Genomic DNA, 25,768 nt, shown 5'->3' with positions numbered 1-25,768 from the left:
AATTTTACCCCTAAATCCAGAGATAAAAATGAATGTGTTTCTACTTAAATTTTGACAAGGATAGATAAATTCAAATTGTTCAATAGTTTCAAATCCAGTGCTTGATATCATAAATGTAGACAGATGAAATACTTTTTTTTTAATATTTATTTTATTTATTTATTCCCTTTTGTTGCCCTTGTTGTTTTATTTTTGTAGTTATTATTGTTGTTGTCGTTGTTGGATAGGACAGAGAGAAATGGAGAGAGGAGGGGAAGACAGAGAGGAGGAGAGAAAGATAGACACCTGCAGACCTGCTTCACCGCCTGTGAAGCGACTCCCCTGCAGGTGGGAAGCCGGGGTTGGAACCGGGATCCTTATGTCAGTCCTTGTGCTTTGCGCCACCTGCGCTTAACCCGCTGTGCTACAGCCCGACTCCCATGAAATACTTTTTAAATTTATTTATTATTGGACAGAGACAGAGAGAAATGTAGAGGGAAGGGGGAGACAGAGAGGAAGAAAGAGAGACACCTACAGCCCTGATTCCCCACTTGTGAAGCTTTCCCCCTGCAAGTGGAGACCAGGGGCTTGAACTTAGGTCCAGGTGCATTATAACGTGAGTGCTTAACCTGGTGCGCCACCGGCTGGTCCTGGCAGGTGAAATAGTTACCATTACACTGAAATTATAATATTCATGCATACTGACATCCATGTGTTTATATATAAGGACATCTGTGAGGATATTTTACAGAAATAAGTAGATCTTAACAGGGTATTTAAGACTAAAAATAAGAGAACATTGTTTTTAGGGCCATCAAGTGGCTCACCCAGTACCTGTGTTCAGGTGCTGGGACACTACATGGGTGCTCCTGCAGGGTTAAATCTTCATGAGTGGTGGAATGGTGCTATAGTGTCTCTCTTTCTTTCTTTTCTCCTATCTCTTTGTCTCTCACCATCTATTTAGAGGAGAGAAAAGTGAAAGAATAGTAAAGTTAGAGTCCCAGAAATAAATCAACTTAAAAAAAAAAAAAATATATATATATATATATATAGTGATAGATAGATAGACAGACAGGTAGAGCACATTGCTTCTACTTACAATGTCCTGAAGTTAGTTATTGATAAATATTGGTTGCAAATATTTTAGAAATGGATGCCTCTGTAAGTGAGATCATCCAGGGTTCATCTTTTGGTTTATCTCACTCACCATAATTTTAGTTCTATTCATGTCGTAGTAAGGAGAATATATAATAGTTTTTGTTTGTGGTTTGTTCTGTTGTTGTTTATTTTATTTTTGCCTCCAGGGTTATTGTTGGGGCTCGGGGCCTGCACTAAGAATCCACTGCTCCTGGAGGCCATTTTCCCCCTTTTGTTGTCCTCGTTGTTGTCGTTATTATTATTGTTGCCATTGTTTTCATTGTTGTTGGATAGGAAAGAGAGAAATGGCGAGAGGAGGGGAACATAGAGAGGGGGAGAGAAAGGTAGACACCTGCAGACCTGCTTTACCGCCTGTGAGGCGACTTCCCTGCAAGTGGGGAGCTGGGGTTCAAACTAGGATCCTTACCCAGGTCCTTGTGATTTGCGCCACTGTGTGCTTAACCTGCTGCGCTACCGCCTGGCCCCCATATCATCATTTTTTAAATTTTTGATTATTTATTTATTGATTGATTTATTCATTCCATTTTGTTGTTCTTGTTTCATTGTTGTAGTTATTGATGTCGTCGTTGTTGGATAGGACAGAGAGAAATGGAAGAAGGAGGCGAAGACAGAGAAGGGGAGAGAAAGACACCTGCAGACCTGCTTCACTGCCTGTGAAGCAACTCCCCGGTAGGCGGGGAGCCAGAGACTCGAACCCAGATCATTATGCTGGTCCGTGTGCTTTGTGCCAAGTGCGCTTAACCTGTTGCGCTACTTCCCAACTCCCCATATCATCATTTTTATAAATAGGTAAGTAGGTGGTAGGTAGGTAGGTAGGTAAGTAGGTAGGTAGGTAGGTAGGTAGGTAGGTAGAGTGAGTGTGTGAATATATGCCATCACTTCTTTAAGTAAATCATCTATTGTTGGAAACTTGGGTTGCTTCACGATTTTGGCTTATTACAAACAGCATTTCCATGAACATATGTGTATCTAGATCTTTTAAAATAGATGCTTTTGGGTAGATACCAAGGATAGGGATTGCTGGATCATATAGCAGGTTCATTTTAAATATTTTTTAATAATTTTGTTGGAGATGTGATGTGGAAAATTTCTGTACACTCTAGATGGTTAAGAAGTTTCTTTGACATCTCTCCAGTAGATGTCAGTAAACAGCTTCATAATCATGACCATCGAAAATATCTCCAAGAGGTAGGAGATAGCTCACTAAGAATATAGTACAGACTTTTTAAGTTAGCCCCAAGCATAATGCAGGAAAATCATTTATGGCACCAGTGGAAGATCCATGAATTGTGGAACCTTTCTCTACCTCTCCCTCTGTGTATCTATCTGAAACTGAACTCTCAGGAAATAGAATTTCAAAATGAATACAAGTTCTAATGAAGAAAGAAAGGGAAAATATCAAGAAGAGAGATACAGAGACATTTTAGATCACATCAGGCAAGTTGGGTGTACTAACATAACAAGTTAGACTTAGCCTTGTAAACAGCTGGAGTCAAGAAAACATAATCACACTGATGCTGTTAGGAACTTATTTGGACTGCTCTAAGGAAGCAAGATAGAGATGAAAGTGGAGGCCAGGAAATATGAACCCATCTCCTAGTGCACTGTATGCTAAACCAGGTTTGCCACTACCAACCCCCCATTCACTTAAGTCTTACAACATCATGAATATGAGAACGTCTGATGTCTTTTTGTCAACACAAAAGTGCTATGTACTATAAGGAAACACTGTTTTGTCTAATAAAATTATAGTAAGAATGAAGTATATTTACCCATTTCTTTTAAGTAGCAGTTTTTCAAACTGTCCTTAAAATTCACCTGAAGTACTACTTCTCCCTAGGTATTATTACCAGTGTTGAATTCCTGTCACAGTTTTCCAAATATGAGAATTCTCTCTTTCTGCTTATTCTGAAGATTACAAATGTTATGACCCCCAATGATCCCACAAAGAGTATTGCCTGTGTATATCATGACAACTATAACAATGCAGTCTGTCAAATTCACCTCACTTCAGAAAATCACCAGAGAGCAACCGATGAGTTGTGATGTATGTCACATGTTTATAGCTCACAACTTTGAGTGAAAGTCTAATTGGTCAGAAATTTGGGAGCAAGCAAGCATGGTATTATAATTATATACCTCCATTTTTTTCTGTTAAGTTTAAGTAGAAATGCCACTAAGTTTAAGTGTGTGTATGCATATGCAAGCATGTGTTATTGCTAGGAAAATTGCACAAAAGCATCTACAGAATTCTTACATATTTATAGAGTCTACATCATTCTTATCTCTTTCCCTTTGTTAAATATCTCACATATATAAAATGCTAACTCCAACATTTACCATTATATACTGAGTTCATTTCAGTAATCAGTGAGTCAGACTAATTTTAGATAATATATTTTTTATTAAATTTAAGAATACCTCTAGAACTAGCTTATTTGGTCTCAAAAATCCATTTACCAGAATTGAGTTTATAGGTCCACTAGTGTTTTAACAAATACTTGTTTAATATACTTCATGTATAATAGTAAGTTAAAATAATGTGTATACCTATATTCATAGCAGCACAATTTGTAATAGCTAAAACCTGGAAATAACTTAGATGACAACGATAAATGAGAGGCTGAGAAAGTTGTGTCATATATACACAACTACTCAATACTACTCAACTATCAAGAACGATGAATTTGGGGAAGTAAAGATGGCTGCATGAAGATAGCACCTAAGTTGACTCTCCTAAAAAAAATTGCTTTAAATCCAGCAGGGTTTTCAGGCCATTAGGAGAAAAACTATAGAAGAGGGGACAAAGAAAAACCCTGGTGGAAATTATAATCCATCTATTAATTGGCAAAAGGGTGTTGTAAAGGACAAAGGATAGCTTAGCACTACCAAGTTGCAGATGCTATTAGGATTCCATCCTAATTTTCTTGGGCAGATAACCTCTCCAATGTGTCCTGAAATCACACCTTCCCTGAGTCCTACCCTATTATCAAAAAAACAGAAACAGGATGGGGGTATGGATTGACCTGCCAACATCCATGTCCATTGGAGAAGCAATTACAGAAGCCTGACCTCCCATCTTATGCACCCCATAAAGAATTTTGGTCCATACTCTCAGAAGGAGGATAAAGAATAGGGAAGCTTCCAATGGAGGGGGCCCAAAACTCTGGTGGTGGGAAACTGTATGGAATTGAACCCCTGTTATCTTATAATCTTGTTAATCATTATTAAACCACTAACAAAAAATTTGGTTTTTAAAAGAAGGATGAATTCATCTTCTTTACCTCATCATAGACAGAGCTTTAAGGAAACATGTTAAGTGAGATAAGCCAAAAAGAGAGATATGAATATGAAATAATGTCACTTATTGACAGAAGTTGAGAATAAGAACAAAAAGGGGAAATACAAAGCAAACCATAGACTGGATCTGGTACATTGCACCAAAGTAAAGAACTTGGGGTGGGGGGTGGTGGAGAGGGCTGTTGAATCCTGCTGAATGGCAATGGAGAAAGACCTAGGCTGTGAGGGTATTTTGAAGAAAACTGAGAATTTTTAGACATGTATGAACAGCTGTATTTACTGTAAACAATTATTCCCCAAATAAAATAAAAGAAAATGGGTATAACAACAAACAAAAGACCTAATCTTACATTATGCTTTTTGGATACTTGACTACTTTGGTCTCATATATATAAGACCTCTTGAATGTTTTGTTCTCAGTAGAGGAACATGATCTCAGAATTATTTTATTGTTATTAATTTATTTATAAAATAAAAATTATCAACATGACCATAGGATAAGAGGGGTACAATTCTACACTATTTTCACCACCAGAGTTATCCCAGAATTTTTTGAGGAGCCTGAGGCTAAGCACACATAATTCTACCCAGCTGGATTATTTTTTTCACTTAAGAGAGGCAGAGTAAAGAGAAGAGAAATATATTATAGGATCAGAGTTTCCTCCAGTGCAATGGCAATTTGACGTGATCTTTGGACTTAAACCTGAAATGCATAAATGACAATGCACAAACTCTATCAGGTGAACTATTCCTCTAGGTCAGGCACATTTTCTGATGATCTGAGAGGTTAGGAATAAACAAAACTAAAGTGAAGAAAATCTCTGGAGACTAATCAACATGCTCAAAATCAACACTAAGATCAACAATGAAATCACAAGAGGAGCAAATATTCACCTAGAAACAATGTAAACAAAGATACTAGCCACAATTTCCTATGTGAAACAACAAAAGTCAGAAATCCATAGCTATGCAGGCTCCAATTAAGAAAGCAGAAAGATTTTAGATAAACAGTATAATGGTAGATATGAAGGAAGTAGAAAAGGAACTAATAGATAAACAGATTCAAAATTTAGCAGAAGCACTGAAACAAAAGTCAGAGCAGAAATAAATGAACTAGAAATTAAAAAGACTAGAAAAAATATCAATGAAAACAAGAGCTGGTTCTTTGAATGGACAATTAAAGTAGAGACACTGCCATTAGGTATACTAGGAAGGAGAAATATCCATGAAAAACTAATCAAAAGTGAAAAAGGCAACATTACAAACAATATCATAGAAACACAAAGGATCATCAGACACTATTATGATTATCTACATGAGAAAAATCATACATTCTAGTAGGAATAAACATGTTCTTAGATCATACAATGATCAACAACTGACCCAGAGAGCCAGAAGATAGTATACCTTATGGTGTGCATTTTACCAACTGTGAAGCCAAGTGTGAATACCAGAACCACTGGCACCAGAGAAAACTGTGTGGAAACTGTTGGTAGAAAAGGACCTACATTTGGAGTGAGAGTGTTCTGTACACAGTTATCATGGAGAGATGAAAACTGTACTGTAAATTACTAACCCCCAATAACGTGATTTGAAAGTCTTAGCACTGTTCTCTCTTCTCTTCTCTCTCTCTCTCTCTCTCCTTTCTCGCTGTAGTATTTCTATATATTAAATAAAAATAGTGGAAATTTTCTGTAGTATCAGTGTACATGAACAAGGACATATTTTTCAAAATAATAATTAAAAAAATTAAATCAGGAAGTTGACTTCAAAAAGTCAATTACAAGCATAGAAGTCAAGAGAAGATGCAAGATGATGACTGACTAGCAGCTCCAGGATAGCTGTCTATGATACCTTGGCAACAAACATTACAACTGCATAAATTACATCAACTAACAAATATAGAAAAAATCTTTGGGGCACAAAAATCCCAAAGGCAGAGGAAGAGAAGAATCCAGGAGAAGAGATAAGGATAATTGAAAGGTATGGATCGAGATTGGGGAGTTGTCTTAATGGTTATACAAAATACTCTTATGCCTGATGATCTGAGTGCTCAAGTTTAATCTCAGCAGAAAGTTAAAGCATAGCAATCCATAATAATTCAAACTTGGAAGCAACCCAGATGTCCAACAAATGATGAATAGCTAAGATACTATTGTTATCCATACACAATGGAATACTACCCAACTGTTAAAAGGATGAACCATCTCCTTTGCTTCTTCTTGCTCATTATTGTAAGAGATGTTGTTAAAATTTTCGGAGGTTCTTGCCGGCCTGGCTTGCTTCACGGCGGGTAACAGAGACGCGGAGACAACGGCTGGGCAGGGAAGCTGTATTTCTTTATTCAGGAACAACGATTCATAAACTAAGACAAACTAATCACCAAACAGAACTCTGCTGTCTCTTTGTGGTGGCACAAGCACTCCCTCTTACTCTTGAACTCAGGAACTCTCCAACTCTAGAACTCTCCGAACTCAGGAACCCAGGAACTCTCTCTCTGGCACTCTCTCTTACTCTGAAACCCTGAAACTCTCGAACTCAGGAACTCCGGAACTCTCGCACTCTCGAACTCAGGAACCCAGGAACTCTGGCACTCTCGAACTCAGGAACCCTCTCCTGGGGTTCCTTTGGGGCGGGTCCAAGCAGGCCTGCGAAATTAGCAGGCCTGATCCAATTCTCTTGGCAGGGGAGGGCTAGAACAAACCAATGTAAAGCATACGACAATTCCCCCTTTTCTTTTTAACTAAATGACTATAGTATCAAGGGTGTGGGGTGAACAGAAACATATATAACAAAAACCAGCATGTTGCCAAGGGAAGGCCTGAGGGGGCCATATCTGAAAAAAAAAAAATTCTTGCCTCTGGGGGGCTACTTGCCTCAAAGGGCAATTGCATGGGGGCGGGGAATGGCCTAGGGTCCCACAGGCAGCTGGCTGCAACTTACTTACTATGAAACAAAACTTGTTATTAGCATATCTACTGCACAATCCAACGTTTCTAATAGAGAAGGAATTTGAGACTTTTACATATCAACAACGTCTTTTAACCTTTAGTTACACCCATTCAAGATGGAGACACACCCTAGGTGTGGGCTGGAGAGGAAACCTCAGGCATGAGAATAATTAGCATAGCCATTGTGCGATCTACCATTTCTAATAGAGAAGGTAATGGAGTTTTACATATCAACAAGTCTATTTAACCTTTTGTTTAGACCAACTTAGTTAAAATATATTGATTGTTAACTAATTTTTACCTTAGACTTTAAATGTAAGTTAATTTTTATCTTTATGAGAATTACATTGAAAACCTTTTTCATTTAACTTTGACTAGTAAGAATTTAGCCTTAAAGCTACTGTTTACCAAACTTTAAACATACACATAAACATGGTCATTAATACACAAGGAGAGAAACCTTTGTTACGAAGACATGTCATTTTAAACACGAATTTAAATCTGTACTGTCTTAGTGGTTGGGGGGGGTCACCATTCGGCGGTGGCTTCCCGCACAGCTTCATTCCCGAGCAGCTCCACTTCTAGGAATTGTAGGTTGCGATCTCTGCACAAATCTCTGCGTACTCCAGCTTGTCTGTCTTCAGACTGAACCGGCAGCTGGAGATCTCGTGTGCCCAGTTTCGGCAGGGAGCCCGGGGGTCCAGGAGTCCCGGGATGGTTCCAGAATTCATAGAAAGAGGGCAGGCAGGCTAGTTTTGTAGAAGGCGTGGGCCTAGGTGCCCAGGGGTGGCGGCCATGATAGGCTGCCGCAGCCCTGCCCCATGGCCCTGCCATATCTGCTGCCCTGTTCGCAGTGGCCGAGCAGTGTGGAGGGATCCTGCGTCCAGTGCCCTGTGCCACGCGGTGGAGAGCCGGCTCCTGTGGGCTGGCCTCGGGCTCTTGCGTGTTGGCTTTGGGCTCCAGGGGCTCTTGTGTGCTGGCTTCGGCCTCCTGCAGGGCTCCGGGCGCGGTGTGCGGGGTTGTCTGGGCGTAGCCGGCTGGCTGGTTGTTTAACCAGGTGGAAACGGCAGCTCCGCGCCTCGCCTCCCGCCCGCTGGCTCTTCCCGCTGGCAGTGAGTTCGCCCAAGCGAGTGGAAACCACAGAGTGGTCCAGAGATAAATGTTCCAGAAACAGCAAAACAGTCTCGTGAAGAAAGAGCAGAGGCCTTTGGAGATCTCTTCACAAGCAGAAGAGAAGGCCATCGAGCATAGGTAGCCAAATTGTCTTTACTTATCTGAGAGATGCGCAGGTCAGGTCCACGTGGGCGCCATTTGTTGTTAAAATTTCGGAAGGCTCTTGCCGGGCCAGCATGAGACTGTTTTGCTGTTTCTGGAACATTTATCTCTGGACCACTCTGTGGTTTCCACTCGCTCGGGCAAACTCAGAACAGTCAGCGGGAAGAGCCAGCGGGTGGGAGGCGAGGCGCGGAGCTGCCATTTCCACCTGGTTAAACAGCCAGCCAGCCAGCTGCGCCCAGACAACCCCGCGAACCGCGCCCGCAGCCCGGCAGCCCCGCAGCCCCGCAGCCCCGCAGCCCCGCAGCCCGCAGGAGGCCTACGCCAACACACAAAAGCCCCAGGAGCCCAATGCCAACATGCTGGAGCCCTATGCCAACACGCAAGAGCCCGATGCCTCCACGCTAGAGCCCGAGGCCAACACGCAGGAGCCCGAGGCCAGCCCACAGAAGCCGGCTCTCCACCGCGTGGCGCAGGGCACTGGACGCGTGATCCCTCCACGCTGCTCGGCCACTGCGAACAGGGCAACAGACAAGGCAGGGCCATGGGGCAGGGCCGTGGCGGCCCATCATGGCCACCACCCCTGGGCACCTAGGCCCACGCCTTCTGCAAAGCTGGCCTGCCTGCCCTCTTTCTATGAATTCTGGAACCATCCCGGGCCTCCCGGATCCCCGGGCTCCCTGCCGAAACTGGGCACAAGAGATCTCCAGCCGCCGGTCCAGTCTGAAGACAGACAAGCTGGAGTATGCAGAGATTTGTGCAGAGATCGCAACCTGCAATTCCTAAAAGTGAAGCTGCGCGGGAAGCCACCTCCAGATGGTGAACCCCCCCCCCCCAACACTAAGACAGTACAGATTTAAATTCGTGTTTAAAATGACATGTCTTCATAACAAAGGTTTCTCTCCTTGTGTATTAATGACCATGTTTATGTGTATGTTTAAAGTTTGGTAAACAGTAGCTTTAAGGCTAAATTCTTACTAGTCAAAGTTAAATGAAAAAGGTTTTCAACGTAATTCTCATAAAGATAAAAATTAACTTACATTTAATGTCTGAGGTAAAATTTAGTTAACAATCAATATATTTTAACTAAGTTGGTCTAAACAAAAGGTTAAATAGACTTGTTGATATGTAAAACACTACCTTCTCTATTAGAAATGGTAGATCGCACAATGGCTATGCTAATTATTCTCATGCCTGAGGTTTCCTCTCCGGCCCACACCTAGGGTGTGTCTCCATCTTGAATGGGTGTAACTAAAGGTTAAAAGACGTTGTTGATATGTAAAAGTCTCAAATTCCTTCTCTCTATTAGAAACGTTGGATCGTGCAGTAGATATGCTAATAACAAGTTTTGTTTCATAGTAAGTAAGTTGCAGCCAGCTGCCTGTGGGACCCTAGGCCATTCCCCGCCCCCATGCAATTGCCCTTCGAGGCAAGTAGCCCCCCAGAGGCAAGAAATTTTTTTTTTTTTTCAGATATGGCCCCCTCAGGCCTTCCCTTGGCAACATGCTGGTTTTTGTTATATATGTTTCTGTTCACCCCACACCCTTGATACTATAGTCATTTAGTTAAAAAGAAAAGGGGGAATTGTCGTATGCTTTACATTGGTTTGTTCTAGCCCTCCCCTGCCAAGAGTATTGGATGAGTCCTGTTAATTTCGCGGGCCTGCTTGGCCCCGCCCCAAGGAACCCCGGGAGAGGGTTCCTGAGTTCGAGAGTGCCAGAGTTCCTGACTTCCTGAGTCCGAGAGTTCCTGAGTTCGAGAGTGCCAGAGTTCTTGAGTTCCTGAGTTCGAGAGTAAGAGAGAGTGCCAGAGAGACAGAGTTCCTGGGTTTCTGAGTTCCAGAGTAAAAGAAAGAGTGCTTGCACTGCCGCAAAGAGACAGCAGAGTTCTGTTTGGTGATTAGTTTGTCTTAGTTTATGAATCGTTGTTCCTGAATAAAGAAATACAGCTTCCCTGCCCAGCCATTGTCTCCGCGTCTGTTCACCACCGCGAAGCTAACCCGCCCGGCTAAAGCCTCTGGAAATTTTAACAACAAAGAGAGATAAGTAAAAAAGAAAAGGAGAAATACTGATGATCTCTCTTACAATTGGAAGTTAAAAAAATCGTTAAGGACAGTGGGTATACCTGTTTGAGGGAGGGAAGCCTCATTAGTGGTGAAGCATTGCTGCAGTCTCTCTCTCTCTCCTCTTTCTATCCTGGTTTCTATATGTCTCTATCCAAGAAAGAAAGAAAGATAAAGAGATAAAAAGGAGAGAGAGAGACAGACACAGACACACACAGAGACAGAGAGAGAGAGAGAGAGAGAGAGAGAGAATACCACAAAGAAAACTTGGATTGAGAGAGATGTATGGCTACAAAACAGAAGACTCTGTTGAGGAGGCTATTGGAAAACCATGCTCTGGGGGGAGTTGGTCAGTAGCACAGCCAGTTAAGTACATGTTGTGCGAAGCACAAGGTGTAAGGATCCCAGTTTAAACCCCCAGCTCCCCACCTGCAGGGGTGTCCCTTCACAGGCAGTGAAGCATTTCTGCAGGTGTCTATCTTTCTCTCCCCCTCTCTGTCTTCCCCTCCTCTTTCCATTTCTCTCTCCTATCCAACAATGACAACATCAGTAACAACAACAATAATAACTACAACAACAATAAAAAGGGCAACAAATGGGAAAATAAATAAATAAATAAAATTTAGGAAAAAAAAAGAAAAAACATGCTCTTTGGGAGTTCTCTGAATGTTGCAAAGCAGCATTTCATTTGCATATCAGGACTGAGTAATAAACTTCATTACACCATTAGTAGTGAGAGAAAAGAGATTTTTATGGAGAGGCAGACTCACAGCTTACATTTCACAATGAGGTTCTGCTGATATGTCTCTTGCATGTGACTCTCCTAATACTCTTTGTTTTCTTTTTGCCTTCCTTCCTTCCTTTCTTTCTTTCATTCTTCTTTTCTTTTTCTTTGCCTCCAGGGTTTTTAGGGGCTCAGTGCTTATACTATGAATCCATTTCTCCTGATGGTCCTTTTTTTTTTTTTTTTTTCATTTTATTGGATAGGGCAGAGAGAAATTGAGAGGGAGAGGAGATAGAAAGGAAGAAAGAAAGATAGACACTAGCAGACCTGGTTCACCACTTGTGAAACGACCCCCATGAAGTTAGGGAGATAGTGGGCTTGAACCAGAACCGGTATCCTTGTGGGGAGGCCTTGAGCTTTTTACTAGGTGCCTTAACCTGGTGTGCCTCTGTCTGACCCCCCTCCTAATACTCTCTGCATGTGTGCCCAATCCTCCTACAGTCTCACTGTCCCTTTGTTTATTGAGTATGTGTGTATACAACTATGTCAAGAATAAACATTTTATGGGTATACACAGACATAAACACCATAAAGATGTATAATTGAATTATCGCTCTCATAGTGTGTAGACCATTCTATATCAAACTTATCTCCAGTGTCATTGATTAATCAGATTCTCTGTTTACTCTACAAATACTAAATTTAAACCAAGGATGTAGACATAATTTAAGATTATCAGATAAAACAAGCTATATGTTAGCCTGAAGGCCTACTGACCACTGTTTACCCTGATACAGCCAAAATAACATTGGGGGTAGGAGACAGAACTACAAAGATAGCAAATAAGTTCTAGCATGTCTGCTATAATACATAGCTGTTAGTAATTAGGAAAAAAATATTTGAGCACAGAAATAACAGGGATTATATTTGGAGGTTTATCAAGAAATTAAATATTTTCTAACAGGAGGCAGTGGGACCTTGGGTCCCGGTACGTGATGCTGGAAGAGGACTTAAGTTGAGAGGGAAAGAGTTCTACAGACACATCTCAGGCAATGAGAGTGTACCCATGTGTCAAAAACTGTACTACAAACCACTACTCCCCCAATAAAATGATTACAAAGTGAGGAAGCCAAATCAGTAATCAAAAATACCCCCAGAGCAAAAAGCAAGAAAGTCTAACTAATGCTTTCTAAGAAAACAAGATTTACATAGAAGCACTACCAACAATCTAAACTGAAACTTTTCCAAAACTATCGATGGTAGTGGAGTGGAGGGGCACAAGGTGACACTCTCAAACACCTTCTATGACACAAATATCACTGATTTCCCAAGAAGAAAAGGACAGCATATGATAAAACAAGACCCAGCAACACAGCTCACTTGGGCAGTGCATGGCTTTGTCATGTGTGTGACATAGATACCTCATTGAAGGAAGCCTGCTGCCCACCACACTGAAGGAAGCTGTGTTGCTGTGGTCTCTTTCATTAGTGCCCTCTGCCTTTCTCCTCCTCTGTTTCTATATAAAAACAACACAGTAGAAATACTTCAAATTAAAAGTCTATAGACTTAAATCTTTGATGGTTAGTGATGCAAAAACACTAAGATCTTGGCAAATCAAACACAAATAATCCTCTGAAGGAAAGGAAATTTAAGGAAATAATCCAATTTATAATTACGTGAAAATAAAGGGAGATATTATGTTCCCTGACTTCAAAAAATTTCAAAGTAATAGTAATTTAAAAAAAGCGACTGATATTGAAACAAAAGCACACACTCAAACCAATGAAACTGAATGGATAACTCTGAAATCCACTCATATAAGAACATCTGGTCTATGTAAAAGTAGCCAAGATCACTTACTGTTGACTAAAGTATACAAACTTTCATCTTTAATATGAACACATTTTGATGATTTTATGTAGACCATGGTGGTTATAGTTGTAATTGTATATTATATACTTACAATCTGCTAAGAGAGTAGAGCCTAAACAGTCTTACCAAATGGAAGTAATTATGTCAGTTTATAGACATCAGTTGACTTCACTGTAATACTCATTTCACAATGTACATAAATGCTAAACAATGTTGTGTATTCTAAACATGTTATACTTTGTCAACTATTTCATTGAAGGAGGGATATGAAAATAAGCCTTGAAAACAAACACACCACTTATTACCATAACAATAACAAAATTACCACAAAAATGCCAGTTGAAAATTCAGCAGCCATATTAGTTGTTATGAGGAGTCAGTTTGTCGTTACACCCACTCTAGTTGAATTATTTTATCATCGTAGCACTTTCTATATATAAGCTCTGTCAGATTTATGACAATATAATGTGTGTTTGTTTTTCTCCTCATAACCTTCTCAATATCCCCCAGGGAAAGTTTTGGCATTGTACAAAAGTACAGTGAGAAACTATAACTGCAAACTCTCATAATTCCCTTCATATTTTTTTTAACATAGAAACAGATGAATAGCAAGTATCTATTATAGACCAAACCTATTTTTAAATAAGTTTCATTAATATCTCAATAAGTGCTGACAAGAAATTCTATGTAATAGAATATTCTATGTAGTTGCAAAAAGATGCCACAGATATAGAAGTCTGAGTTTACTATAATTAAGATTATTTGCCCAGATTCACACCATTGCTAACTAGACTAGTCATGATGCTAGCCAGTTTTGTCACATTGCAGTGCTAGAGGCTTTAACTTCAATGTTTCTCTTTCTCTCACACTGCACTAAATATAAATACAGCTTAAAATGTTTATCTCAATAATTTGGAGGACCTTAGAGATTGAGTGTAACACCAGAGGATGACATTATAACTAAAAAATCATTTATTCTTTTTTTAAAGGTTAAACATGGTTCTTTGATTTATCTCACTATACGTGTCATGTGATCAAATGAATGTATCAAATATATGTCTCCTAGTGATGTACCAGACTCATATATTTTAAGTTAAATAAACCTGAACTTGAAAAAGACTATGTGAAATATTACATTGTCCTAACACAATTTTCAACTAGCTTTCACATTATTTAACTTTAACTATAGTACAGCTTTCAAAACTACAGAGTGACTACTGATCACATACATATTGAAATTCATTTAACTGTAGACCCCATTGATCTGATCTGGGGTCTATGTCTATTCATATTCAGCACAAGAGTCTGTGTAACCTCTGCATCTCTGTATGTCTGAGCTCATATTCCATGGTCATAGCTAGGAACATTCTAGGCAGCACTCTTTTCAGGACCAGTCTTCCCTGAGTGGCAGAGTATGTTGACCTAGTCTCCCTTCAGAAACTAGGGCAGTCTCTACCAATGTTCTACCAAGAGGGCAAGGTCCTGTAGAGGTCCACAAGAGGGTTTATGATGTTCCCGATGGAGATGTCCTGTGATGGCGGAGAGAGAGAGAGATCTGTTGAAGGTCTAGGGACATCATATCTATGTGGGAATCCCATGATTCCTTAACTAGGGCCCCAGCTGATAGGGTGGTCTGATAGTAACCAAAGGGCCATCATTAAAGTGTGATGGTCTTTTGCCTTTATCCAGCTTTTACACTACTTACTTTATCTGACAAGGTTAGCCTTAGAGTAATTGAGGGAAGTGAAATGGAAAGTAGGTAGGTAGGGTACCTTGTCTAAGTAGAAACTATATGATTAAGTACTTTGTGGTATCTTTTTTTTTTTCTTTTTCTTTTTTCTTACTTTTTTTTTAGGTCTTTCTACTTGTTTGGTACAGTTATTGAGTCACTGCAAACTGTTGTGTACTTTTGCTTTAAGGTATATATTCCCCCCCTAATTTATGGATACATATGCACATGTGCCCTATCTCATGGATTCTGGTCTATATCTAAATTCTGTAATTTTGTTAGAAAGTGTGCCACCTAAAATAGTGTTAAAGAGTCCTATGAGCTAGGAAAGATCTCACCAGAGTAATGAAGCTGAAGGGTTGACATTCCATGTCTGGCATCTCTGGATATAGTCTGAAGTAAAACATGTCAAGGTGGTACTGGTTGCATGATTTGACTGAGATCATCAGATGGTGGGATGAGATCAAATGGAATGGCTCAAGAGAAGCATGAAGGAAAACAAACCAAGTCCTAGATGCTCTGGGACTGAAGAAATATAGGTTTTATAGAGAATGAGGAAGACCCCTTGCTGCCTTAGAGTTTAAGAAGGCAAAAGATAGCTGCTATTATAACCAAGTTATTTGGGAATTTGGTTTACTTTGAAAATCCTATGGTTAGGATTTACTGTACAATACAAGACTTTAGCATGATTTATGTCATTTAGTACAAATAACTATACTTTATGTACTGACAAGATCAGTCATTTCTGATCTCCCTGTTCTAGGATTATAGTTGATTTAATATTAAAAAATATTATTAGACATGCATTAACAGGAGCCAGGTAATGGCGCACCTGGTTAAGTGCACATATCATAGAGCACAAGGACCCAGGTTTAAACCTCTGGTCCCCACCTGTAGCGGGAAAAATTCATGAGTGGTGAAGCAGGGCTGCAGGTATCTCTGTCTCTCCCTCTCCACTCTCAAATTCTTTGTCTCTGCCCAATAATAAATAAATAAAATATTTACAAAAATGCATTAACACTTTGAGCCCAGTGTTAAAATTTGATCAGGTTACTTATTTGAAACTTCCCAGCTTCTGCATCTCATAATGATCCCGGGTCCATACTCCCAGAAGGATAAAGAATAGGAAGGCTTCCAATGTAGGGGATGAGATAAAGAAATCTGGCTATGGCAATTGTATGCAATTGCACCCCTCTTATCTTACAATCTTGTCAATCATTATTAAATAATTTTTTTAAAAAGTTCATTAAGAAACTGGTTTAAAATTTCTTATGCTCAACAATCATACAAGTTTAGTCTTTATCCAGAAATTTTGTTGCTCAAACTTTTATCTAGTTGCCCTAACTTTTAACAAAATTTCCTGCTAATATTTTAGATTCCTAATTAATATATCTTAGACATTTTGATGTACTCCTCTATGCTACTAGAATTTTTGATGATGGAATCTGTGTAGTATCTATGGTTCTCAAAAGTTACAAAATATTGTAATATCCTTGAAAGAGAAGAAACTCTATGCAAATTTCCATTTCTATCAGCCTGTTAAAGGATTTGAGAAAATATATCTTAATATATATACTGTACAATTCTGATGTCAATAGTTTGTTGGACAGTTTGGGGTAAAATAGTATACAAATGTTTATATCTCAGTCATATAAATTTATATATTGTAAGAAATAAAATTTTCTATGCAAGGAGATCTTCTTTTAAAGAAGTATGGGGCTGAATGGTGGTGCACTGGGTTGAGTACACAAGATATAAAAATATAAGGAGCTGAGTTTAAGTCCCTGGCCTCTCCTGGAAGGGGAAAGGTTCAGAAGCAGTGACGCAGTGCAGCAGGTTTCTTCCTCTCTCCTCTGTCTCCACTTTCTCTTTTGTTTATCTCTGTCTCTATTTTAATAAATAATAAATAATTAAAGAAGAAGTGTAACTAAACTTTAAGAAATGGTTTTTCATGCTTTTTGAATGTACTCTCCAAATACTGATTAGATAAAAGGAGTCATAACATACATTAAAAGGTAAGTATCTATATTAAATCAAAACAGAAATTATAAAAGGAGGAAAGGAATAAGAAATGAATGACTATTAGAATATTAAAATGGAAAATGATAGAAATATATAAAAAACTAGAAAAAAGTGGAATAGGAAAGAAATAAATTACAAGGAGCAGAAGTATAAAAAGGGAGGAAAGTAGACATAGTATTGGCTGGAAGATAAAAAGAAAAGTTATAGAAAACACAAGAAGATTAGGAAGAAAAAGAAAAAAATAGATAAAATTACAACTATGAATTAACTATCTATATGATTTATTTTATGTTAGTAATTTTCAAATTATTTTTGAGTTCTCATTTTATATCTGATATTATAACCTCTATCTCTTTTTAAATATTTTTTGTGGAGCTAGGGTCTCATATATGAATGATTTTACTGTTTAAGTCTATTTTTTATTTAGATAGAGAGAAAGAAAAAGAGGGACACATAACACTAGAGCTTAATATGATGTAGTAGAACCTTCTATATGATATATACGATTGTGGGGCTTAAACTTGTTTCACTAATAGTAAAACACATATCCTATCTGCTGAAATATCTATATACTCGTCCCTGTCTTTTAAAAAGAATTACATATTGATGAGTAAAAGAAAAACACCAGGGCAGGGAAACTAGTTTAATGATTATGAAAAGAAAGTCTTATGTATGAGGCTCCAAAGTCTCAGATTTAATCTCTCACACCACTATAAGCCAGAGATGAGCAGTGTTCAATAAATAAATAAATAAATAAAAGAAAATGAAAAGAAAAAAAAAGAAGATACCGAAGCAATATCAGGTCTGAAATATAACAATGCTGAGGATTAAACTTGGAACCTCTGATGTCTGATATGTGACCGGTGCTTTAACACTGAATTATACTCTCAACACTATACTGTCCCTACAAGCTTTGATATCTTAACATTAATTATATTTAGGTTTGAAATTATTTTTTTCAATTTTATCTCAATTCTGCTGCATTACTTTAAAACAAATTTACTGTTTTCATAGTATGTCTACCATTGATTTTTTTTTTTAAATCTTAAAATGACTTTATGTACCTCAATATTTAGAGGACATTTCTGTTGGGTATAAACATTTTAGCTGTGTTTATTTTTTATGTTTTAAATATTTGGAGGCTGAAATGAGAAGAATATTGAGAGATCAAAGAAATAATTCAGTCCCATGTCATTGGTCCAGGCTCAAGATCTGGTTTAAGCCCTCACATGGGAGAGTCGTGGCATAAAAGTAAATTATGGTGTGATAACTTCTCTTCTTTTCTCTATTTCCCACTCACTCTATCTTAATGAGAAAATGAAAGGACTAGTAGAATTCTGCATATGTGAGATTTAGGCTCCAGGAGAGAAAGACAGAGAAAGAGAGAGAGAGAAAAAGAGAGAGAGAGAGAGAGACAGAGAGAGGGAGAGGGGGAGAGAGGGGGGGGAGAGGGAGAGGGAGAGAGAGAGAGAATTTAGATATTATCAAGTCCTTAATTAAAGATTTTCAATAATATTGACCTAAACTTTGATGAACTCAGCTCCCAAAATTTGAGCACAGTTGCTATTAGACACGAATCATTTTTAATGATAGTGCTTAGTGTTTCATCAAAGGATATATTAGACATAGATTTGTTTTGTTTTTTGTTTTTTAAAGATTTATAAATTTATGTGTGCATTTATTTATACAAAAGGGTGGGAATAAAATCACTAGACTCTGCCTGGTGGCAGTACTAGGAATCAAATCTAGGTGCTCAGGCATGTAAGTCTTGTGCTCTGATGAGCTATTCTATCTCCCCTAGAATAAACAAACAAACAAACAGACAAATAAAAACCTTTATTTATAAAACAACCAAACAAAAATCCTGGATTACCCATCTAGAGCAATAATTTGCTAAGCTTGTCAAATATTCCAGTATACTACTTGTTTATCCATTGGATAAAGGGATGAGTTTGCAGGTATATTTAAGATGAAATATTTATTTATTTTAAATTTCAATTTTTTTCACCATGGTTATTGATGGGCTTCTGTGCCTTCATAACTTTAATATTCCTGACAGCTCTTTTTCTTCTTTTTGTACTATGTGTGCGTAACCCAGTGCACCACTGCCTGGCCCTTCTTTTTCTTCTTTTTGATAGGGGGAGTGAGGGGTAGAAAGGAAGGAAAAAAAGAGGCGACACAGGTAGCAATGCCCCACCACTTGTGATGCTTCCCCATTTCATATGAGCACCATTGACTTGAACTTATGTCTTTACACGTGTTAACTTTGTGCTGTATCAGGTGAGCCACTACTTGGTTCTGATTTCCTCTTTCCAGTTATTCTTAACAAAAACTGATACCAATCATTGTAAAAATGGGAAAAATTACACGGATTCTCTCTGCTTTTCAACTCAGGAGCTTGCTTTTTAAAAAAATTATCTTTATTTATTTTTTTGGATAAAGACATCCATAAATCAAGAGGGAAGGGGATGATAGCGAGGGAGAGAGACAGAGAGACACCTGCAGCCCTGCTTCACCACTTGTGAAGCTTTCCCCCTGAAGATGGGGTCTGGGGGCTTGAACCCAGGTACTTGCATACTGTAACATGTGCGCTCAACCAGGTGTGCCACCACTCGGCCCCGAGCTTACTTTTTTTTAATGCTAGAAGAAGGATTTGGAAGAGTGGATATGCTAAACAAATTACTGTTGATTCCAAAACATTTGCCAACCCTAGCAAAATAAAATAGCTTTTCAGTCCTGTTCTTGATATTAAAGAATGTATTTAGTTTGACAGGCCTTATCTCTACCTATCAACAACCAGAGCTAGTGGCTAATTTCTCTAAAAATCATTCTATCAAATAATTCTTTGTCCATTGGATATGTTTGATTTCTCCACATTCTGGGTGATTCCCTGATATAGCAGTGCTAAAGGTCTTTTGATCAATGTTGCTATTAGACACAACTCATTTTAAATGACAGTGCTTGAGTTTTGATTAAAGAAAGGATTTATTTATTTTTACTTTTACTTTATTTGACACTGGAGTTATTGCTGGGATTCTGTGTCTGCAAAACTTCAATATTCCTGGTGGCTCTTATTTGAAAGCAAAATTACTACCTCTCAACTTATTGAAGAAAGAACACAACCAGAGTAATATTGAGACCAGCATGTGGACCTGCATAGAGTTTTCAGGCAAAAATCTCTGAAACATGAAAGATCACATGTTCAACTTAAAATATGAGATAAATAAATATTTTTGCTTCTGTTTTGGAAAAGCCTAGATATTTGGGAATAAAATTTTCTGCCACCTTTGATCACACAAGTTTAAGTTGTAATTATTCTGTTTCATAATGTATATTTTATGCACTTACAAACAACTTGACTTTTTCAATGACAGATTATGTAATTAACAGAAGCTAGTGTTCTTATAAGAAATGTGTTTTCAATAAGCACTAGGAATCTTGTTGCTTTCAAAAGAATCTGAATGACCAGGAACATGTTTTAGGAAGCAACAAACTTCATTTTTAAATAAGCTGTTTAAAAAGAAGAAAAAAATATTGGATCTAAATTTGAATAAAGGAATTTTAAGTGTGTTTTAAGTTCTATAAAATATAAATTTAACAAATGACTCTATTCATTTGAATGATAGATAACTACTCATATAAAGTTCTTTTATTACTCATAGAAAAGCAGAAAATAGTTCTTTTGTATGTTTCTACAGAAATAGACTGCTTTTCTTTTCCCTATGATTGTTTAGGGTTGGTATGCTCAGTAAGAAAAGATGGTAGATATTGTAAGTTTCTTAAGTAATAATTGGTCCTCTATAACAGGTTTTTATTTTCATACAATTATCAAATTCACTACTGGAAGACCACATTCAAATGGAAATTTGCATATATTTATTTTTCCAAAAAAAAAAAAAAAGAAAAAATTTAGTAGCCAGGGTCATATATAAGAACGTAAATATTGGGCCCAGGTGGTGGCACCTGGTTGAGCACACATGCTACAGTGTATAAGGACCCTGGTTCAAGCCCCTGGTCCCCACCTGCAGGGCAGAAAGCTTCACAAGTGAAGTAGTGCTGCAGATTTCTTTCTTTCTTTCTCCCTATCTTCCCTTACCCTCTTGATTTTGGGCTGTTTCTATACAATAAATAAATATAATAAAAGAATTTTTTAAATAAAAAATAATGCACATACTCACACAAAGCATTCCTTTAAAAATTTTTTTTCAAATAAATGTCACTGCTTAATGTAAATTTTAGACAGGTATCTTGTAAATGATAGACTTTCTCTCAGGGACAACTTTAAGATAAATCAGCTAGAAATGCATTCAGAGGCAATAGTTCAAAAGTAAAGGACCATGGACTTTTTGTTGTTGTTATTTGGTTTCGATAGAGATAGGCAGATAAAAAGTGAGCTAAAGAGAGTACAACACTAAAGCTTCAGTCATATATATAGTGGGGGTGGGAGTTGGGCTTGATCCTGAGTTGAGTACATGCCAAAGCAGCAAACTATCTACCTGAATAATTTCACCATCCAATAAATATTCTTTCTAATGTTTGGATGCTTTAAAGGAAGCGTTTCTCTATATAATTGAAATAGTAATATTTCTAGTCTTTTCTCTCTCTCTTTTTTTTTTCTTTACCTGTTCTTTTGAGAGAAATAACAACTCAGGGGATTCAGTTAACCAGCATAAAATAGTTAGTGGAACAAATTCATGTGGTGGCTAGTTTAAATCCTGAATGATTTTTTAAAAATTATTGTTCTAATCAGTGGTTTATTCTGCTATAGTATTGGTAAGGATAAATGGAAAAGAGTTCACAGTATTGTTTAATAATGAAAAAAGAATGAGATAATATTTTGTGATCATCCTTCTTTTATGTCAGCCACTGTGTATATTTACCTTCCCTAAATTTGGCACTGTGTTTTTTGAAGCAACAATTTTACAAGGGAGGAGGCATTTTACATATGTACAAACTAACACAATAAGACATTACTCAAAGTCACATACCTTTAGAAAATAAAATTGAAAAAAAAGTAAAAATGATCTAAGAGTTCATCTTCATATTTCATCACAAAGTGATGTATTAGTTTCTTATGGCTGTCCTAACAGATTTCTTTAAACCTAAGCTCAAAACAAAACAAAAAATAAATAAGTAAATTTATTCTCTTATAAGTATAGATTCCAAAAGGCTGAAACCAGAGAACTGGTATGATAATGCTCCTAGATATTTCAAAGAAGAATCTAATTCTTGTGCTTTTCAGCTTCTGGTGGAAGTAGGCATTCCTTAGCTTGTGGCCAGATCAGTCCAATCTTTACTTGTATTTTATACCAATTATGCATGCATGTGCAAAAATATTTTCCTCTATCTTATAAAGATACATCTTACTACATGTTACACTTCCCATATAATTCAGATATAGAAATATTTCACTTTTTGAGATTTTTAATCACATTTGTGCTTTACATGATAACATTTACTCTTTTGCCATATTATGTAATATCTACAGAGTCCATGGAGTAGAGCACAAATATATCTTCAAAAGGGCAACTTCCAGTGTGTCACACAAATATAGTAAAGGATATTTAACACCTGCTAAAAAACTCATTAATTTTCATTGGCTTTTGGTTCATTATTATACAAGTAGAATATGTATATGGAGAAAGATATTTTAGTGAAAAAATATATTTATTTCACTAGACTCTTAATCTTTCACCATTTTATTTACCTGTCCTCTATTATCTCTCCTTTTTGTTTTGTTTTGTTTTGCTAAAGTATCTATTAAAATTATAATTCTCCAGTCATTTGTCATTTACTTGAATATTTTTGGTAGAAGAAATTCAAAACTTGCAATTAAAATAAATGTTCTCAATTCACTCCATGAATTTTAAAAAATTGGGTTAATCAGCGAGTTGGGCAGTAGTGCAGAGGGTTAAGCTCACATGGCGCAAAGCACAAGTACCGGCATAAAGATCCCGGTTCAAACCCCTGGCTCTCCACCTGCAGGGGTGTCGCTTCACAGGCGGTGAAAGCAGGTCTGCAGGTGTCTAGCTTTTTCTCCCCCTCTGTCATCCCCTCCTCTCTCCATTTCTCTCTGTCCTAGCAACGATGATTTCAACAACAACAGTGAAAAACAACAAGGGTAACAAAAGGGAAAGTAAATATTTTTTAAAAATTGGGTTAATCACAGCACTTTTTAATGACAATAATTTATTCACAGAATTCAAGGGTTTGTAGGGAGTTGGGCGGTAGCCAGTGGGTTAAGTGCATGTGGCGCAAAGCACAAAGGACCAGTGGAAGGATCCTGGTTTTAGCCCCCAGCTACACCTGCAGAGTAGTCATTTCACAATCAGTGAAGCCAGTCTGCAGGTGTCTTTCTCTCCCCCTCTCTGTCTTTGCCTCCTCTCTCCATTTCTCTCTGTCCTACCTATCAATGACATCAGTAACAACAACAATAATAACTACAACAAGAATAAAAAAAATAAGGGTGACAAAGGGGAAAATAAAAAATAAATAAAATTCAAGGGTTTGTAACTATATTTCTTATGAGGTCTATTAGCAATACTGACAACAAGGCTATATTTAATTATTTATATCAGTATATCTCTCAATATATTTATTTACATACATGGACATATATATCCATATCTTATGTTATTTCCCTCTAAAATTTATTAATGAATGAAGTATTTTTCTGCATCATATTCAGGTTAAACTCACTATTTAAATTAATTATGACAGCCATATCAATTAGACATAAGAGATTTCTAAAGCTAATTACAATCTGAGAGGTTTTAATTTGATGTCTGTCTCTGTGTAATATGTTCTTTATGCATTAAATTAATGAAATTATGCTGGCATCATTATAAATTTCCACTTTCCTAGTTCCATAAGTTTCACAATTACATGCCATATTTGAATGATAATTAAATAAAACTAAATAATTATATTCACATAGACATTGTTGGGATAGACTTTTAAGTATGTCCTTTATTTCTCATTCTTATGTTTTTTCAAAGAGGACTTAACATGACACAACTGGTTGCAAGTAATATCTCATTATCATTTCCAAAATAAAGATAGCAGGAACTGCAGAGAAGATAAAGTATCTCAAAAAAATTCAAAAGTATTATAAAACAGGGCAGAAACTTAAGACCAAAGCAGTTATATGATTAAAACACAGTATGTAAACTATAAAGTTTTCAGTTAAAAGAACCCTACTTATCTTAGATTATCTGATATGCTGTTAGATTTAGTACAAATATGAAATATGTTATCTGGATATAATGAGATATACCTTTGTTGCATATACATATAAACACATAAACACATTGAAGTTGTACCACCATATAATTCCTTGCAATAAGTCTTTAACATATTCTATGAAAATACATATTTAAAGTAAAGAAAAGAATTAATTTGCATGAAAAAGGGACTAAAATACGACACGAGAGAATTGCAACCCTGCATTTAAGATTTGCTTTTGATATTTGTTTTAACAGGCAATTAAAATTTAATTTCTCCTATGATGAAAAGCAAATCTTTTTCTCCTCTTTCAGCAGTCTGAATAGGTACAGATTCTATTACAAAATGAGACCAAGGGTGAAGGTTTCCTGTGCCCTCATCACCCTGTGTTGTGAGATTGATGCTAATCCAATCAAAGGACTGACATAAAAATAAGTCTGCACATAAACAATTATGAGATGAGAAAGAACATTCAAGAGCAAAAGGTCATATGCCACATGATGCACTTCAGATTAAAACTTCATTTGTAGTTCTTGCAATAGCTAGAGCATAGTGATAACATGTCACTAATTTGTTTCAATAATTATCTGGAGATTTTGCCAGGATAAAAGCCTTCACCTGCAAGGCAGATGCTCCACACATGATGTAGCAGTGTTTTGAGTGTCTCCGTTTCTCTCTCCATCTCAATTTCCTCTCCTTCTGAATTTCTGCCCCTACTATTAAATAAACAAAGGGAAAATGTTCAGAGGGAGCCATGTACTCACCTCATACATGCTGAGTCTCAGTGAAAAACTGGTGATGATAAATAAATAAAGCTTTGAAAAGATATCTCAGTCATGGAGCACAGGGCTTGCAAAAAATGAGTTCCAGATTCAAACCGTGGTATTGAATATGCGTAATGAGCAGTATTTCTGTATCTCTGTTTTATTATTTTCTCTCTCTCACTTCAGAAAATATATCTGAAAAACAATGACTAAGTGAAAGTTTTGATAATTCTTAACGGGGGAGAACTGTATTATAAAATATTTGTTCAGAAATATATGAAATTTTGTTACCATTTTTATTGTGGACGTACACATGAAGAGTGCATGTTTCTCTTTGTGATTTCCCTCTCTGTCTTTATTTCTTTAAAAAAAACATTTTATGTATTTATTAGAGATAAAGATAGGAGGAGAGAGAGAGAAAGAGTCAGACTTCACTCTGGTACATATGCTGCCAGGGACTGAACTGGATAACTCATACTTGAGGGTCCAAAACTTTACCTATCCACTTCGCCACCTCCCTGACTATATGTGTGTCCTTATTTCTTCCCACTTTTAGTGTTATTTTTATTATTTATTCATTATTATTAATTAATTATTATTTTTGTATTATTACTTCCCATTTTTGGCAGTGTTTTTATCATGAAGGGATATTGGATTTTTCAAAGGCTTTCTTTGCATCTATTAATATAACCATGGTTTCTTAGTCTT

Source organism: Erinaceus europaeus, chromosome 2 (genome assembly GCF_950295315.1).
Source record: "Erinaceus europaeus chromosome 2, mEriEur2.1, whole genome shotgun sequence".
Taxonomy (NCBI): domain Eukaryota; kingdom Metazoa; phylum Chordata; class Mammalia; order Eulipotyphla; family Erinaceidae; genus Erinaceus; species Erinaceus europaeus.
Note: the sequence above shows the minus strand (reverse complement) of the source record.